The following is a 17880-nucleotide window of genomic DNA, read 5'->3' on the forward strand; positions in this document are numbered from 1 at the left end:
CATCTGAACTTGGTGTCTAGCTGAAGTGTTGCTTCTCCACCTCCCTCCTCCAGCCAGGACCTTTATCCCTCTGCTGGGGTTGGGGAGAACACTGGCCGGTCTGTAGCTCCCCAAAGACCCATCCTTCTTCTGCACAAGCCTTTGAGGATCCAGTCGTCGGCTCCTTCAGCCAGGAGCCTCCCGGATCTTTCCAGACTTCTTTGCGAGGCTGCCTGATGCAGCGAATTCATTCCTATCTGAGCCTAACGCCCTCTGCCTTCCTCCTCTCGCGCTTTTCTCCCACGGCCCATCTGCCCCTCCTTTCCTCCATCCCCCCTCTCCCCTCCGCTCCCCTTTATTTCCACTCCCCACCGGCGGAGCTTGGCTCCCCTCCCTTCCCCCCTCTCCCTCTCTCTCCCTCTCAGCGAGTCAGTATTTGGAGCTCCCGGAAGCCGCCGGCCACTCTCCCCGGGAGCAGCGTGACCGACACCGACTCCTGCTGGGGGGGCGGTGAGGAGGAGGAGAGGAGGAGGGCGCGCGAGTGGCCGAGCGCGGATTGGCATAGCCCAGCACCGGACCGCAGAACCCGAGGGGAGGTAATCCAGAGCTGCCGGGCCGGGCCGGGCCGGGAGGGGCGCGGGGTGGAGTGGGGGGAGCACCCCGCGGCCGCGCTCGGAAGTTGCGCTCCATGGGTGGGGTGCAGAGGAGCCCGGGCCGAGGCGCGCGGGGAATAAAGGCGCTTGCTGGCCCGCAAGCGGGGGAAGCAGGAGGCCGCGGGGCCTGGGTGCAGGGCTCGGACGCGGGGGTGCGGGCGTGAGGGGGGCACCCCATCTGGGTCAGCGCAACGGCGCTCCCCGCCCCCGCCGCCTGCTCGGTGCGCGCCGCGCAGGCCGGGCTGGAAAGCGGGTGCGGGCGTGGAGCGGGCTCGGGGCTGGACCCGTGGCTGAGGCCTCGCAGCCGCACTCCAGGCGGGTCTAACTTTGGGGATGCTCACTTCCTCTGCCCTGAGCCTCAGGGGGTGCGGGGTATTGGGGAAGGGGGGTTTGTCATTGGACTGAATTTGATCCTAGCCATGAAGTGTTGGAAAGAAATGGACCTGGCTTCTCTGCAGAACCTGACCTGAGGTCTTGAGTCACTTTAAAAAAAAATGTACTGGCCACTGAGGCATTTAGGGATAGCTCGGAAGAGGTCACCTCACCACCACTGAGTCTTTCCTTGGGTAGAGGGGTTTGGTGGAAGCAGCTTCATTATCTTCACTTTGGGGACTAATAATCACATATGCAAATAGCCTTGCCTTTATTGGCATCAGAGTGGTGTCAGACATCACAAATAGGCTGCAGGGTTTAGCAATATTTGAATTATTGCATTCTCTAAAAGGAATGAATGTGGATATTGAACTAGAATTAGGTCCAAACAGCCAAAGCGGAGATGAACACAGCAGAAAAAATCAAGAACCTCTGGTTATATAGTCAGAGGAATGCAGAAGTCTATGGGACTTAAACCACGAAAGTTAACCAGAATTGTTTGCAGAGTACTATTTCTTTACTGCTTATATAAGACTTTTTAAATTTAAGGAACATGGCTTAGAATTCTTGGCAAAATATCTAAGCCTGTGTAATGTAAGGTTACGGCTGTGGAGTGATCCTTGGGGGAATTGTTCTTATAGTTATAAAGTCCAGTTAGACTGTAAGCCTCCTGAGGGCAAGGGTGGGTGTTTTGTTTTTTTTTTTTTAAAGATTTTACTGCACCAAGCAGTATTTGACTCCGACCCTTTCATGAACAGGCAGTAAAAGTTTGTTAAAATGATTAACCCAACAGTTTGAGTGTGGTTGTGACTTTTTGAAGATACTACATTATTTTTTAAGGAAACACTACTCTTTGATCTCCAAATCTAAAAGTCCTTAATAAATTACAACTGAGGTATCATAAATATTTATTAAAATTAAAGAGGAAAAAATTGAGAAATCATGAAGGTAAATGTCAAGGCAGTCTTGGCTAGTAGGAAATAGGTTTTTGCTGCTTGTTGTAGAAGTGAAAAGTATTTTAACTTGTTGATGTAAGGTTTAGAGTAAAGGGCTGGATAGTAAACTTGTAGGCTTTCTTGGCTCTGGTCTCTTTAGTAACTACTCATCTGTGCTGTTGTAGCTTGAAACCAGCCACAGAAAATGACTAAGGAAATGATGTGGCTGTATTTAACTTTATTCATGGACACTGACATTTGAAGTTCATATAATTTTCATCAGTATTGAAATTTGTTATCCAACTCTGTGACCCCATGGACTGTAGCATCTGCCAGGCACCCCTGTCCTTGAAATAGTACTGAAATAGTCTTTTTTTTTTCTTCAGGCAGTAAAAACTGTAAAATTCATTTTTATCTTGGGAGAGGATGGGAGACACAAAAGCAGCTGGAGAAAGGGGGCAGGTTTGTCACGTTGGTAGTAGTTTACTGTTCCCTCCTACCATGTGCAGAGTTTGGAGGGGAACCTATTTTTTTTTTTTTTTAAGATTTTTTTCTTTTTTTGTTGTGGACCATTTTTAAAGTCTTTATTGAATTTGTTACATTACTGCTTCTGTTTTATAGTTTGGCTTTTTGCCCACAAGGCATGTAGGATCTTGGCTCCCTAACCAGGGACTGAACCCTTACTCCCTGCATTGGAAGGCAGAATCTTAACCACTGACCTCCAGGGAAGTGCTTGGAGAGGCACCTTTCAAAAGGGTCAATGGGCCAGATTAACTGGGAGCTTAAGTCATACCCGGAGAAGGCAATGGCAGGCACCCCACTCCAGTACTCTTGCCTGGAAAATCCCATGGATGGAGGAGCCTGGTAGGCTGCAGTCCATGGGGTCGCTGAGGGTCGGACTCGACTGAGCGACTTCACTTTCACTTTTCACTTTCGTGCATTGGAGAAAGAAATTCCAGTGTTCTTGCCTGGAGAATCCCAGGGACGGGGGAGCCTGGTGGGCTGCCGTCTATGGGGTCACACAGAGTCGGACACGACTGAAGTGACTTAGCAGTAGTAGTAGTAAGTCATACCCAGGAGTTAAGTTAATACCTTCAAGAGTAGCATTAACTTGTTTTGGGCATTGCAGTGTTTTGTTTTGTGTCAAATATTTCCTTATAGGCATCTTTATGTATGAAGTTGCCTTTTTAATTCAGTTATGTGATATACATAAAAATAATTGGGTAAGTTCATGTAAACTGTAAATATAATATTCAAATAACTGCCTGTAGCCCTGTCACGGGCTTCCCAGGTGGTGCTAGTGGTAAAGAACCCGCCTATCACTGCAGGAGACATAAGAGACTCAGGTTCACTCCCCGGGTCAGGAAGATCCCCTGGAGGGCAGCATGGCAACCCACTCCAGTGTTCTTGTCTGGAGAATCCCATGAACAGAGGAACCTGCCAGGCTCCAGTCTATGGGGTCTCAAAGAGTCAGACATGACTGAAGCAACTTAACATGGCAGCCCTTTCACTAGGGCGTTCAGCCCTTAAAAACTAGGGCTTATGAACTAGATAATTGTGAAAATATAACCCACAGAATGGGAGAAAATATTTTAAAATCCTATATTTTATAAGGAACTTGTATCCAAATATATAGAGTTCTTACAACTCAGTAATAAGAAGTAACCCAATATAGAAATAGTCAAGATATCTGCATGAGATTTCTCCCAAGAACATATACAAATGGCCATAAGCACATGAAAAGATAGCTCAACATCATTATTCGTCAGAAAATGCATATCAAAACCACAGTGGGATACCACTTCACACCCACTAGGATGGCTTGAATCAAAAAGTCAGATAAGTGTTGGTGAGCATGGGAAGGAGTTAGAACCCTTGACACCCTTATATGTTGCTGGTAGAAATATTTTTTGTACAGTTGCTTTGGAAAACAATTGGGCAGTTCCTCAAAAATTAAACAGAGTTACCATGTGAAACAACAATTTCACTCTTAAGTATATATATCCAAGAGAAATGAAAGCACATGTCAGCACAAAAACCTGTACATAAATGTTTATACCAGCACCATTCATAACAACCAAATTAAAAATAACTGAGATGTCCATCGACTGATGAATAACAGCCAAATTAAAAATAACTGAGATGTCCATAGGCTGAGGAATGGGTAAATAAAGTGTGATATATCCATACAATGGAATTTTATTTGGCCATAAAAAAGAATGAAATACTGATTACATGTACCTTGAAACCATTATTCTAAGTGAAAGAATTTAATCGCGAAAGACCACACATTGTATGGTTCTATTCATATGGAAATGTTCAGAACGGGGCAATGTATGGAGACTGAGAGTAGCATAGTGATTCTTAGGTATGGAGGTTGCTGGTGGGGGTGGTTGTGATAGTGAAGACTGCAGGGTTTCTTTTTGAGGTGGCAAAATGGTCTAAAATTAGTGATGGTTGTGAACATCATCAGATGGTACACTTCAGATGGGTGAATTGTACAGTAAGTCCCCTACATACAGACCTTCAAGTTGCAACCTTTCAAAGATGTATATGTATTATAAACCTATTATAGTACTATAATCATATGTGAGCCATATCTCAATAAAGTTGTTAAACAGAAGGCTAGAAAAAGAGGACTAGATTGCTACCCATACTGTTGTATATTTCTTTATGCCCTTCTCCTATGACATTCACTGTACCCATCCTTACACTAGATTTTGTGTTGACCCTTCCTGATTTTATTGTAAAACAGTTTTGTGACATGTATACGTTCCTAATCAAGTTTGTCTACATTTGCTTGTTTTTCTAAAGCCATGTCTTTTATTTTACATTTCTTTAGGAGGGACCTTTTATTTTTTTTCTGTCACTGGAGGGTTTTTTTTGGGGGGGGGGCTGTGCTGGGTCTTTGTTGCAGTACTCAGTCTTTCTCTAGTTGCAGCAACAGGCTCTGGAGCGTGGGCTCAGTGGTTGTGGCAAGTGGCTTAGTTTCCCTTTGGCGTGCAGGATCGTAGTTGTCAGACCACAGACCAAACCTGTGTCCCTCACGTTGGAAGGAGGATTCTTATCCACTGGACCACCAAGGAAGTTCCTTTGTTTTTTTTTAATTTATAAAAAGGGAATATGTATATTATAACCTCACTGTTAAAAAGCTCAAAACTAAGTTTTCAAGGATTATCCATGTTGTTGCATGTAACTATGTATTATTGTTGGCAAATATTCCACAGTTTATCCTTTCTCTTATTGATGGACGTTAGGGTTGGTGCCCGTGTTTTGTTGCTTTGGAGAATTTTTCCCATGTGTCTTGGCACACATGTGTCTTCTGTGTGAATGTGCCATGTATTTTAATTACCAAAAAGAGAGTTGATTGACATATACAATAGTGGTATAACCCCAGCTTATTCATTCCCCTAAACCAAGTGGTTTAATCTGATACCCTATTATAAATCTCATACTATTTAAATTCTAGTTGTAATATCTGGTTTCGCATCACCTAAGAAGCGTGGAAAAACACTATTTTAAAATGCTAAAATGAATTTGCTTAATAGATATAAGCAAGCTTATTCCACTGTGGAAGAGGGAAGTCCAATGAAGTTCCACAGGATAAATGTTACTTGTGTGAAAAAAGTGTTGGTCACTGAGTCATATCTGACTCTTTGCAACCCATGGACTATAGCTCTCCAAGCTCCCCTGTCCATGGAATTCTTCAGGCAGGAATACTGGAGTGGGTAGCCATTTCCTTCTCTGGGGAATCCTCTCGATATTTGCATGCCAATACACAATTATTACATGCTTTATTATCAATTTTCTACAAGTTAACTTTTAACTACAACAGCAGACTCGTGGATCAGAAATGACTGAAATAACCCAGAAGGATGAGTAATTATGCTACTCAACTAAATTTCAGTCTCCCTAAATTTTTCCTTACATTGATGATTTAAATAATTTTAATATTTCATCACCATGTGATGTTAAGTATATAACTCAAGGAGTTCAAAAAAATTGAGTGACATTTCTATCACAAAGTGTCATCCATTTGCATCTCATTATATGAATAGTTTACCAGGATTTACATTGATAAAAACAAAAATTGAGAAATTGATTTTCAACCTTGACTCTTTCTAGCAATAAGTATACTGATCCCATATGCATGAGACAAATGAAAAATAAGACCTCTAAAGAGAGAGGTTTTCAATGAAAAAAAACCCTTTTATCTACATTCAGTAATATTTGTCAACATTTGTAGTATTTGTTTTGTTTTGGTAAGTTCATTCTAGTAAGAGTTACAGTGGTAACAACCAGGAGAGCACTCTTTACCGTTGAATTTAAATACATACATACATATATATATATATGAAATGATACCACCCTTATGGCAGAAAGTGAAGAAGAACTAAAAGCCTCTTGATGAAAGTGAAAGGGGAGAGTGAAAAAGTTGGCTTAAAGCTCAACATTCAGAAAACTAAGATCAGCATCTGGTCCCATCACTTCATGGCAAATAAATGGGGAAACAGTGGAGACAATGGCAACTTTATTTTTCTGGGCTCCAAAATCACTGCAGATGGTGACTGCAGCCATGAAATTAAAAGACGCTTACTCCTTGGAAGGAAAGTTATGACCAACCTAGACAGCATATTAAAAAGCAGAAACATTACTTTGCCAACAAAGGTCCCTCTAGTCAAGGCTATGGTTTCTCCAGCGGTCATGCATGGATGTGAGAGTTGGACTATGGAGAAAGCTGAGTGCCGAACAATTGATGCTTTTGAACTGTGGTGTTGGAGAAGACTCTTGAGAGTCCCTTGGACTGCAAGGAGATCCAACCAGTCCATCCTAAAGCAGATCAGTCCTGGGTGTTCACTGGAAGGACTGATGTTGAAGCTGAAACTCCAGTACTTTGGCCACCTGATGCGAAGAGCTGACTCATTGGAAAAGACCCTGATGCTGGGAAAGATTGAGGGCAGGAGGAGAAGGGGACGACAGAGAATGAGTTGGTTGGATGGCATCACCGACTCGACGGACATGGGTTTGGGTGAACTCTGGGAGTTGGTGATGGACAGGGAGGCCTGGCGTGCTGTGGTTCATGGGGTCGCAAAGAGTCACGACTCAGACACGACTGAGTGACTGAACTGAACTGATATATATATATACATATATATATACTTTTGATACAGAAAAGTATGATAGAGTAATGAATAAAAGACATTAAAGCATGAAATATGTAAATCTAGGATAAACTCTTATAGAGTGAGAATAATGGAAATATAAATTAACGGAGAAATATAATCATGCAAGATTTTTGACTGTCAAAGAACAACCTCTTTATGTATTCTTTTAAAGTAAATGATGATGAGTTTCAATGGATGTATTTCAGCAAGTGATAAAATAGTTTTGGTTTTACATGTCAATATTTATGGAATACTGGCAGCTACATTCTTCATAACAGTTCACATTTTGGTGAAAATTTTTACATGTCAACCTAAAAATGTGAAAGAGGGATTTACAAAATTCTTTTAGGTTATATACACATAAGAATTTGAAAATCCCTTTGAAACTCATCCTGCTTCCATTTTCTGACCAAAAATAACAGTCTCAGTTCAGTATAGTTCAGTTCAGTCACTCAGTCGTGTCCGACTCTTTGCGACCCCATGAACCACAGCACGCCAGGCCTCCCTGTCCATCACCAACTCCCAGAGTTCACCCAAACCCATGTCCGTCGAGTCGGTGATGCCATCCAACCATCTCATTCTCTGTCGTCCCCTTCTCCTCCTGCCCTCAATCTTTCCCAGCATCAGGGTCTTTTCCAATGAGTCAGCTCTTCACATCAGGTGGCCAAAGTACTGGAGTTTCAGCTTCAACATCAGTCCTTCCAGTGAACACCCAGGACTGATCTGCTTTAGGATGGACTGGTTGGATCTCCTTGCAGTCCAAGGGACTCTCAAGAGTCTTCTCCAACACCACAGTTCAAAAGCATCAATTGTTCGGCGCTCAGCTTTCTCCATAGTCCAACTCTCACATCCATGCATGACCGCTGGAGAAACCATAGCCTTGACTAGAGGGATCGTTGTTGGCCAAGTAATGTCTCTACTTTTTAATATGCTGTCTAGGTTGGTCATAACTTTCCTTCCAAGGAGTAAGCGTCTTTTAATTTCATGGCTGCAATCACTATCTGCAGTGATTTTGGAGCCCCCAAAAATAAAGTTGTGAAGATCTTTTTTGTACAGTTCTTCCATGTATTCTTGCCACCTCTTCTTAATATCTTCTGCTTCTGTTAGGTCCAGACCATTTCTGTCCTTTATCGAGCCCATCTTTGCATGAAATGTTCCCTTGGTATCTCTAATTTTCTTGAAGAGATCTCTAGTCTTTCCCATTCTGTTCTTGTTCTCTATTTCTTTGCATTGATCGCTGAAGAAGGCTCTCTAATCTCTTCTTGCTATTCTTTGGAACTCTGCATTCAGATGCTTGTATCTTTCCTTTTCTCCTTTGCTTTTCACCTCTCTTCTTTTCACAGCTATTTGTAAGGCCTCCCCAGACAGCCATTTTGCTTTTTTGCATTTCTTTTCCATGGGGATGGGTCTTGATCCCTGTCTCCTGTACAATGTCACGAACCTCATTCCATAGATCATCAGGCACTCTATCTATCAGATCTAGGCCCTTTAATCTATTTCTCACTTCCACTGTATAATCATAAGGGATTTGATTGAGGTCGTACCTGAATGGTCTAGCGGTTTTCCCTACTTTCTTCAATTTAAGTCTGAATTTGGTAATAAGGAGCTCATGATCTGAGCCAAAGTCAGCTCCTGGTCTTGTTTTTGTTGACTGTATAGAGCTTCTCCATCTTTTGCTGCATAGAATATAATCAATCTGATTTCGGTGTTGACCATCTGGTGATGTCCATGTGTAGAGTCTTCTCTTGTGTTGTTGGAAGAGGGTGTTTGCTATGACCAGTGCATTTTCTTGGCAAAACTCTATTAGTCTTTGCCCTGCTTCATTCTGCATTCCAAGGCCAAATTTGCCTGTTACTCCAGGTGTTTCTTGACTTCCTACTTTTGCATTCCAGTCCCCTATAATGAAAAGGACATATTTTTTGGGTGTTAGTTCTAAAAGATCTTGTAGGTCTTCATAAAACCACTCGTCTTCAGCCTCTTCAGCGTTACTGGTTGGGGCATAGACTTGGACCACTGTGATATTGAATGGTTTGCCTTGGAGACGAACAGAGATCATTCTGTCGTTTTTGAGATTGCATCCAAGTACTGCATTTCGGACTCTTCTGTTGACCATGATGGCTACTCCATTTCTTCTGAGGGATTCCTGCCCACAGTAGTAGATATAATGGTCATCTGAGTTAAATTCACCCATTCCAGTCCATTTTAGATGGACATTCTGACTCCTAGAATGTTGACGTTCACTCTTGCCATCTCTTGTTTGACCACTTCCAATTTGCCTTGATTCATGGACCTGACATTCCAGGTTCCTATGCAATATTGCTCTTTACAGCATCAGATCTTGCTTCTGTCACCAGTCACATCCACAACTGGGTATTGTTTTTGCTTTGGCTCCATCTCTTCATTCTTTCTGGAGTTATTTCTCCACTGATCTCCAGTAGCATATTGGGCAACTAATGACCTGGGGAGTTCCTCTTTTGGTATCCTATCATTTTGCCTGTTCCTACTGTTCATGGGGTTCTCAAGGCAAGAATACTGAAGTGGTTTGCCATTCCCTTCTCCAGTGGACCACGCTCTGTCAGAGGTGGCAAGAATACACGGAAGAACTGTACAAAAAAGATCTTCACGACCCAGATAATCATGGATGTGATCACTAATCTAGAGCCAGACATCGTGGAAAGTGAAGTCAAGTGGGCCTTAGTAAGCATCACTATGAACAAAGCTAGTGAAGGTGATGGAATTCCACTTGATCTCTTTCAAATCCTGAAAGATGATGCTGTGAAAGTGCTACACTCAATATGCCAGCAAATTGGAATACTCAGCAGTGGCCACAGGACTGGAAAAGGTCAGTTTTCATTCCAATTCCAAAGAAAGGCAATGCAAAAGAATGCTCAAACTATCGCACAGTTGCACTCATCTCACATGCTAGTAAAGTAATGCTCAAAATTCTCCAAGTGAGGCTTCAGCAATACGTGAACCGTGAACTCCCTGATGTTCAAGCTGGTTTTAGAAAAGGCAGAGGAACTGGAGATCCAGTTGCCAGCATCCGCTGGATCATTGAAAAAGCAAGAGAGTTCCAAAAAAACATCTATTTCTGCTTTATTGACTATGCCAAAGCCTTTGACTGTGTGGATCACAATAAACTGTGGAAAATCCTGAAAGAGATGGGAATACCAGACCACCTAACCTGCCTCTTGAGAAATCTGTATGCAGGTCAGGAAGCAACAGTTAGAACTGGACATGGAACAACAGACTGGTTCCAAATAGGAAAAGGAGTATGTCAAGGCTGTATATTGTCACCCTGCTTATTTAACTTCTGTGTAGAGTACATCATGAGAAACGCTGGACTGGAAAAACACAAGCTGGAATCAAGATTGCCGGGAGAAATAGCAATAACCTCAGATATGCAGATGACACCACCCTTATGGCAGAAAGTGAAGAGGAACTAAAAAGCCTCTTGATGAAAGTGAAAGAGGAGAGGGAAAATGTTGGCTTAAAGCTCAACATTCAGAAAACGAAGATCATGGCATCTGGTCCCATCACTTCATGGGAAATAGATGGGGAAACAGTGGAAACAGTGTCAGACTTTATTTTTGGGGGCTCCAAAATCACTGCAGATGGTGATTGCAGCCATGAAATTAAAAGACACTTACTCCTTGGAAGAAAAGTTATGACCAACCTAGATAGCATATTCAAAAGCAGAGACATTACTTTACCGACTAAGGTCTGTCTAGTCAAGGCTATGGTTTTTCCTGTGGTCATGTATGGATGTGAGAGTTGGACTGTGAAGAAGGCTGAGCACTGAAGAACTGATGCTTTTGAACGGTGGTGTGGTAGAAGACTCTTGAGAGTCCCTTGGACTGCAAGGAGATCCAACCAGTCCATTCTGAAGGAGATCAACCCTGGGATTTCTTTGGAAGGAATGATGCTAAAGCTGAAACTCCAGTACTTTGGCCACCTCATGAGAAGAGTTGACTCATTGGAAAAGACTCTGATGCTGGGAGAGATTGGGGGCAGGAGGAGAAGGGGACGACCAAGGATGAGATGGCTGGATGGCATCATGGACTCCATGGACGTGAGTCTGAGTGAACTCCGGGAGTTGGTGATGGACAGGGAGGCCTGGCGTGCTGCGATTCATGGGGTCGCAAAGAGTCGGAGACAACTGAGCGACTGAACTGAACTGAAAAATAAAGTCAGCCACTGTTTCCACTGTTTCCCCATCTATTTGCCATGAAGTGATGGGGCTGGATGCCATGACCTTAGTTTTCTGAATGTTGAGCTTTAAGCCAACTTTTTCACTCTCCACTTTCGCTTTTATCCAGAGGCTTTTAGTTCTTCACTTTCTGCCATAAGGGTGGTGTCATCTGCATATCTGAGGTTATTGCTATTTCTCCCGGCAATCTTGATTCCAGCTTGTGCTTCCTCCAGCCCAGCGTTTCTCATGATGTACTCTGCATATAAGTTAAATAAGCAGGGGGACAATATACAGCCTTGACGTACTCCTTTTCCTATTTGGGACCAGTCTGTTGTTCCATGTCCAGTTCTAACTGTTGCTTCCTGACCTGCATACAGATTTCTCAAGAGGCAGGTCAGGTGGTCTCGTATTCCCATCTCTTTAAGGATTTTCCACAGTTTTGTGATCACAGTATTGTGATCCACACAGTCAAAGGCTTTGGCATAGTCAATAAAGCAGAAATAGATGTTTTTCTGGAACTCTCTTGCTTTTTCCATGATCCAGTGGATGTTGGCAATTTGATCTCTGGTTCCTCTGCCTTTTCTAAAACCAGCTTGAACATCTGGAAGTTCACGGTTCATGTACTGCTGAAGCCTGAAAATAAGAGTCTGTGATGTGGCAAACCATTTCTGCAGGTTTAGTGTTGATCAATTAACCGATTCATTGATTGATAGTGAGTCCTTGTTCTACTAGACTCAGAGAAGATTTTTGAAAACTGAAGTTCTTGACACTTGTGACACCTCTCCAAAGAGGATGATAGCCCACTGCATTTTCTTTCTTTCTTTTCAGACAGTTATGTTAATATCTTTATTCATTTTTCTTGTTCTTCTCTTGGAGGCATTCGCAGTAATGCATTGCATTTGTATCATGTATATGTGTATAATAACGGGACAGATAGCACTCTGGATCTGTAAATGTGTAGCTTTCTCCAAGTTTGGAAAGTTTTTGGCTGTTATTTTTTCAAGTATGTTCCCTACCTCAGTCTCTTTGTCTTCTCCTGAAATTCCAGTGACACTAATATCAATACTTTTCCTATTATCCCACAGGCTTTTTAGGCTCAGTTCACTTTTTTGTTCCAGAGAAGGCAATGGCACCCCACTCCAGTACTCTTGCCTGGAAAATCCCATGGGCGGAGGAGCCTGGTGGGCTGCAGTCCATGAGGTCGCTAAGAGTGTGACACGACTGAGCACCTTCACTTTCACTTTTCACTTTCATGCATTGGAGAAGGCAATGGCAACCCACTCCAGTGTTCTTGCCTGGAGAATCCCAGGGACCGGGGAGCCTGGTGGGCTGCCGATTATGGGGTCACACAGAGTCAGACACGACTGAAGCGACTTAGCAGCAAGCAGCTGTAGCAGCAGCGCTGTTTTGTTCAACTTTTTTCTCTTCTTTAGATTGGATAGTATTTACATCAAGTTTATTGACATTTTCTTTCATCTCTGTGCTGCTTTTGATCCCATCCCATGCATTTTGTGCTTGTTATTGTATATTTCAGTTCTAAAATTTTCATTTGTTTCTTTTTTGTAGGTTTTGTGTCTCTGTTGAGAACTCTGATCTTTCCATTTATGTTGAGAGTGTTTACCTTTATTTCTTAGAACATAGTTAAAAACAGCTTCTGTAAATCTATCTGATAATTTCAACATCTGTATCATCTTGGAGTTGGTGTGTGATAATTGTCTTTTCTTTTAAGGGTTGACCATGTTCTCCTGTTCTCCTGCATGTTTCTGATAATTTTTTTTAACTGAATTCTAAACATTTTGAGTATTATGTTGTGAGACCTCTGGGTCCTTTCAAATTGCTCAATGTTTTCTTTTACCAAGCAATCAACACAGTTCTATCTTGCATCCTGTGGGAATGGTTCCAATATCAGTTCAGTTTTCAAAGCCTTTGCACTGTTGCATTGGATCCCATGGAACCACTGTTTAGGGGTTAGTCTGGGACTTGAGCAGTAAGATTTGAGCAGAACTTAAATCGTAGTTTAGTTCTCAAAGCCTTTGGATCTGTCCCATACATACATAGCTCACGGGTGAGACTGGGGGTTGTCCACTGGTTAATGTACAAAGTCAGGGGACCCCCTTCTTCAGCTGTCTCCATTCTGAAATTCCTCCCACACTCTTCTGCCCCTGGGAGCCTTTTGCTGCTCTTCTGGCCAGAAGGACTGGGTTTCTCTTGGGGTGTCAGCTACTTCTGCTGCCGTTCAGTGTCCTTAAACAGGGGCCATCCTTTGCACAAAGAAGTAACAGAAAATAAGAGGGAAAATGACAGGGGTTCTGACTACACTCTTTGGATCACAAAGGGCCCTTTCGCTGCTCCTCTGGCAATACGTCTAGGATTTGGGGGAGATATTTTAGCTGTCTGTGCTGCTGCTTGCTCTTCTACCATGTGGTTCTCTGATGGGTAGCCACACTTGAAAAAGAAAAAAGGAAAAAAAAAAAAAAAAACCCAAACAATCCAGACTTTCCCTCACATTCTTCCATTTAAATGGGCCTCCTATTCAAGGCTTCTGATTGAAAAGAGGAGGATTCTCTCAGAGATTTTTTGTTGCCACACCATGCAGCGTGGATGACTACCCCGACCAGGGATCGAAGCCACACTCCATGCATTGGCGACACAGAGTCTTAATCACTGGACCCCCAGGGAAGCCCTCTCTTGTTGCTTGTATCTGGTGTGTAGTTCCAACTGCAAGTCACCTCTGAAGAGAAAAGAGGAACAAGCCTGGAAATGTACTCACAAATGGATTCATTTTCCCAGTTTTCATTGCCCTTCTCAATACTCCTGCTGTTTATCCTTCATGGTCAGGAGTTGCCTCTTGCATTTGAACACAGTTTAGATGGGGTATCGTGAGCATATTCTCTCTGAATCGTCTCTGGGAGCACCTCCTTTCTTACTCTTTTTCCTCTTTTTTCCCCATCCCTCACCATTCTTTCCTTTCTGCTTCTCCCTCTTTCTCTCTTTCCCCTTTACTCTAAGCTCCCAGGTCCAAAGAGCAAAAAAGAACTTTGCGTCTTCTGGTGGTCCACAGCTCTATTTAAAAACTGATCTTGTCATAAGTAGTAAATCAAAGTCAGGTATGGAAGTGGTCAAGTATTTTGAAAGTCAAGTATTTTGGCCCCTACAGCTAGTTCCAGGAGCGAGGGGTGTGGCCATTTAGAGCAACCTCTGGTCAAGTTTAATTACTACCTGTGACTTTGTAGGGAGATGATAGTGGCAGAATCACTCAGATTTAACCAGTTTTCAACCACCTCTTTAGAAAAAGAAGTACTTATTTTTGTTTTGTTTTTTGTAGCTTTGGTGGTGGTGGTGGTTTAGTCGCTAAGTTGTGTATGACTCCCCCATGACTGTAGCTTGCCAGGCTCCTCCGTCCATGGGATACTCCAGGCAAGATTATTGGAGTGGGTTGCCATTTCCTTCTCCATTTTGTAGCTTTATTGAGGTATAATTTTGCATACCGTAAATTTACCCACTTAAAGTGCACAATTCAATGATTATTAGTGCATTATACAACAGCCACCACAATCCTGCCTTAGATCATTTCTATCTCTTCAAATAGAAATTTTGTACCCATTTGCAGTCACTCCCCATTTCTCTCCCCAGCCCAAAAGTGAAAGTCACACAGTCGTGTCCAACTCTTTGCGACCTCATGGACTGTAGCCTGTCAGGCTCCCCTGTCCATGGAATTCTCCAGGCCAGAATACTGGAGTGGGTAGCCGTTCCCTTCTCTAGGGGATCTTCCCAACCCAGGGTTTGAACCCAGGTCTCCTACATTGCAGGTGGATTCTTTACCTTCTGAGCAACCAGGAAGCCCCTCCCCAATCCAAAGCACCCACTAAACTACTTTCTGTCTTTACAGATTTGCTTTTTCTGGAAAGTCATATAAATGGAATTATACAATACGTGGTCTTCTGTGTCTGCTTCTTTCACCAAGCATAGTGTTCTTGAGGTTTGTTTATGTTGTAGTATGTATCCATACTTCACTCCTTTTTATTGTTGAGTAATAAATACCCCTTTGTATGGATAGACCACATTTTGTTCATTCATCCTTCAGTTGATGGACATTTGGGTTGTTTCCATCTTGTGTGTGTGTGTGTGTGTGTATGTGTGGCCATTGTGAATGATGTTGTCATAAACATTTGTGTCCAGGTCTTTGTGTGTGTGGACACATTTTTCTTTTTTTAACCTTTATTTGCTTGGCTGGGTCTTAGTTATGGCATGCGGGATCTAGTTCCCTGACCAGGGATCAAACCCAGGCCCCCTGAACTAGGAGCAGGGAGTCTCTGCCTCTAGGTCACCAGGGCCATCTCTGGATATATGTTTTCATTCCTCTTAAGTAGGTACATATGAGTAGAATGGCTGAACAGTATGATAAAAATGTGCTTAACTTTTTAGGAAACTTCCAACCTTTTTCCACAGCAGCTGCACTAGTTTACATTCCCACCAGCAATGTAGGAAGGTTCCAATTTCTTCACAACCTTACCAGCACTTGATATTGTTTGTCTCTTTGATTGTAGCCATCCTAGTGGGTATTTTCACTTCCTCTAGTGAAGGTATAACCTGGTGTCATTGTGGTTTTGATTAGGATTTTCCTGGTGACTTGACGTTGAGTGTTTTTATAGGCAGTGTTGGCTATTTGCGTATCTTCTTTGGAAAAATGTCTCTTCAAATATTTTGCCCACTTTTAAGTTGGTGTACTTGTCTTCTTCTCATTGAGTTTTAGGTGTTCTTTATGTATTCTGGGTACAAGGCGAACAATTCATTTACTTTAAGGAGGAACAAAAAGGTCCATGGAAACCCTGCCTGGGCCCTGGTAGCCTGGCCAGTGGGGACTCCATGGTTATTTTCCCAGTGCCAGAATGTGGCCCTGGGGGGAACTCCTAGAAGCATCTCTTTGACCTCTACCTCCTCCATGGCCTCAGCAGAGCAAAACAACAGCAAATAGAAAAGCTCAGGAATAGAAAGAGTCCTCAATAGCATAGGAGTGCAGAAAGTGCGTGGGAAGGGAGAGCCAAAGGTCTCCAGCAAAAGGTCCTTACTTCATGTTTAAGAGAGCACCTGCTTCAGGAAGGGAATGTGTTAGGGGTCTGTTCTGGTCCCAGTTAGCATTGAGAGTCTGTGATTTTATGCCTCTGTCCTTACCCAGCCCCATCACCCCAAGTCAGGGCACAGCACCAGCCTTCAAGATATAGTTAGATGTCCCACATGGTTTCTGATTACTGGACTCTCTTCTGCTGAAATAGCCCAGTGCCCTGTGTCCTGGTGTCCTTCAGAGCCAGCTGTCCTTAACAGCCAAACTGTCTGCTCCTCAGAGAAATCATGGTGCCTTGAAAATAGAATCTGTGTCTCATCCATATATGTAGCCCCAGAAACTCTGCTCAAGACACATACAATTATCATAAGTCCGAATGAAGAGGAAGGAATGAGTTCATGTATTGAAAGTGAGAAAACTGAGACTCAGGTTAAGCAATCTACCCAGAGTCACACAGGTTGTCAATGAAGGGATTGGGTCTCAAATTACGATTCTCTGATGCCAAAAATACTTTTTCCACTATGTCAAGTTATGAGTCCTAGTGTCTCATCTTCAGAGATTCCAACTTAGAGAAGAAGTATTTATACTAATGGACTGAACCGGGATGGTTCTGGGGAGTGATGCCACAGTGTGGAGAGGGCAAATGGGCTGAGGAGGTCATTTCTCTATGTGGTTTGTTTATGAAGTCCTTCTATACCTTGAAGTATGAAGTACTTCAAGGAAGGTTATCTCTGATGTGTAGGATGAGGGATGACCTCTTAGAGGGTTGGGATTCAAAGACTGGGTGCAGCAGGGTCTGAAGGGGTCCTGGGAGAAGTGGAAATGGCAGGACTGTAGTATAGAAGGGTTGTGGAGTTGTGTTTGGGAAGGGGTGAGTTGTCTTGCTGATGGACTCTTAGGAACCTGGTGAGGTAGGGTAAGGGCCTTTTGAAGATCAAGCTGAAGTTTGCTTGTTTGCTTTTTTCTCTGCAGTGGAACATTGTTGGAGGCTTTGTAAGAATCAGTTGGCTAATCAGGATCATATGTATTTTCTCCAGTTCTGTGAAAAATTTAGTGTTCTTTTATTCATGTAACTCTCTGATCTCTCCTCTTCTGATTCCACTGTTTCAGAGCTCAGAGACTCTTGAAACTTCTTTGCAGTAAAAAGAAAACCGTGGCTTCGAGACCTCCCTGGTGGTCCAGTGGCTAAGACTCCCACGCCCAATGCAGGGGACCTGGGTTCAAACCCTGATTGGGAAACTAGATCTCACATGCTTCAACTGAAAGATCCCACGTGCTGCAACTAAGGCCCGGCACAGCCAAATAAAAAATATAAATGCATATTTTAAAAAATAATAAAAATGGTGAGTCTTTTGCTGTTTGGTGAGAAACTGGCTCCCGAGGGTCCCTTTGGAAGCTAAGGGAAAGATGAAGGCAGGTACCTTGACAATGTGAATATGTGTCTTAGTGAAACAACTCCCTGACTTGACTGAGCAGTGTCTGCCTGCAGCCTCCTACCACTACAGCTGGCAGGATATGTATT

General features: G+C 43.1%; 1 protein-coding gene across 1 annotated transcript in view; it reads left to right on the top strand.

Moving 5' to 3' along the window:
* The first annotated feature begins 431 nt into the window (after nucleotides 1–431).
* Nucleotides 432–17880, top strand: part of CAP2 (cyclase associated actin cytoskeleton regulatory protein 2) — a 149927-nt gene continuing 132478 nt past the window's right edge. Inside the window, exon 1 of the mRNA XM_052647869.1 lies at nucleotides 432–575. The gene's annotated coding sequence lies outside the window, so the exon portion shown is untranslated. The remainder of the gene's footprint in view (nucleotides 576–17880) is intronic.

Source organism: Budorcas taxicolor, chromosome 11 (assembly GCF_023091745.1).
Source record: "Budorcas taxicolor isolate Tak-1 chromosome 11, Takin1.1, whole genome shotgun sequence".
NCBI classification, from domain to species: domain Eukaryota; kingdom Metazoa; phylum Chordata; class Mammalia; order Artiodactyla; family Bovidae; genus Budorcas; species Budorcas taxicolor.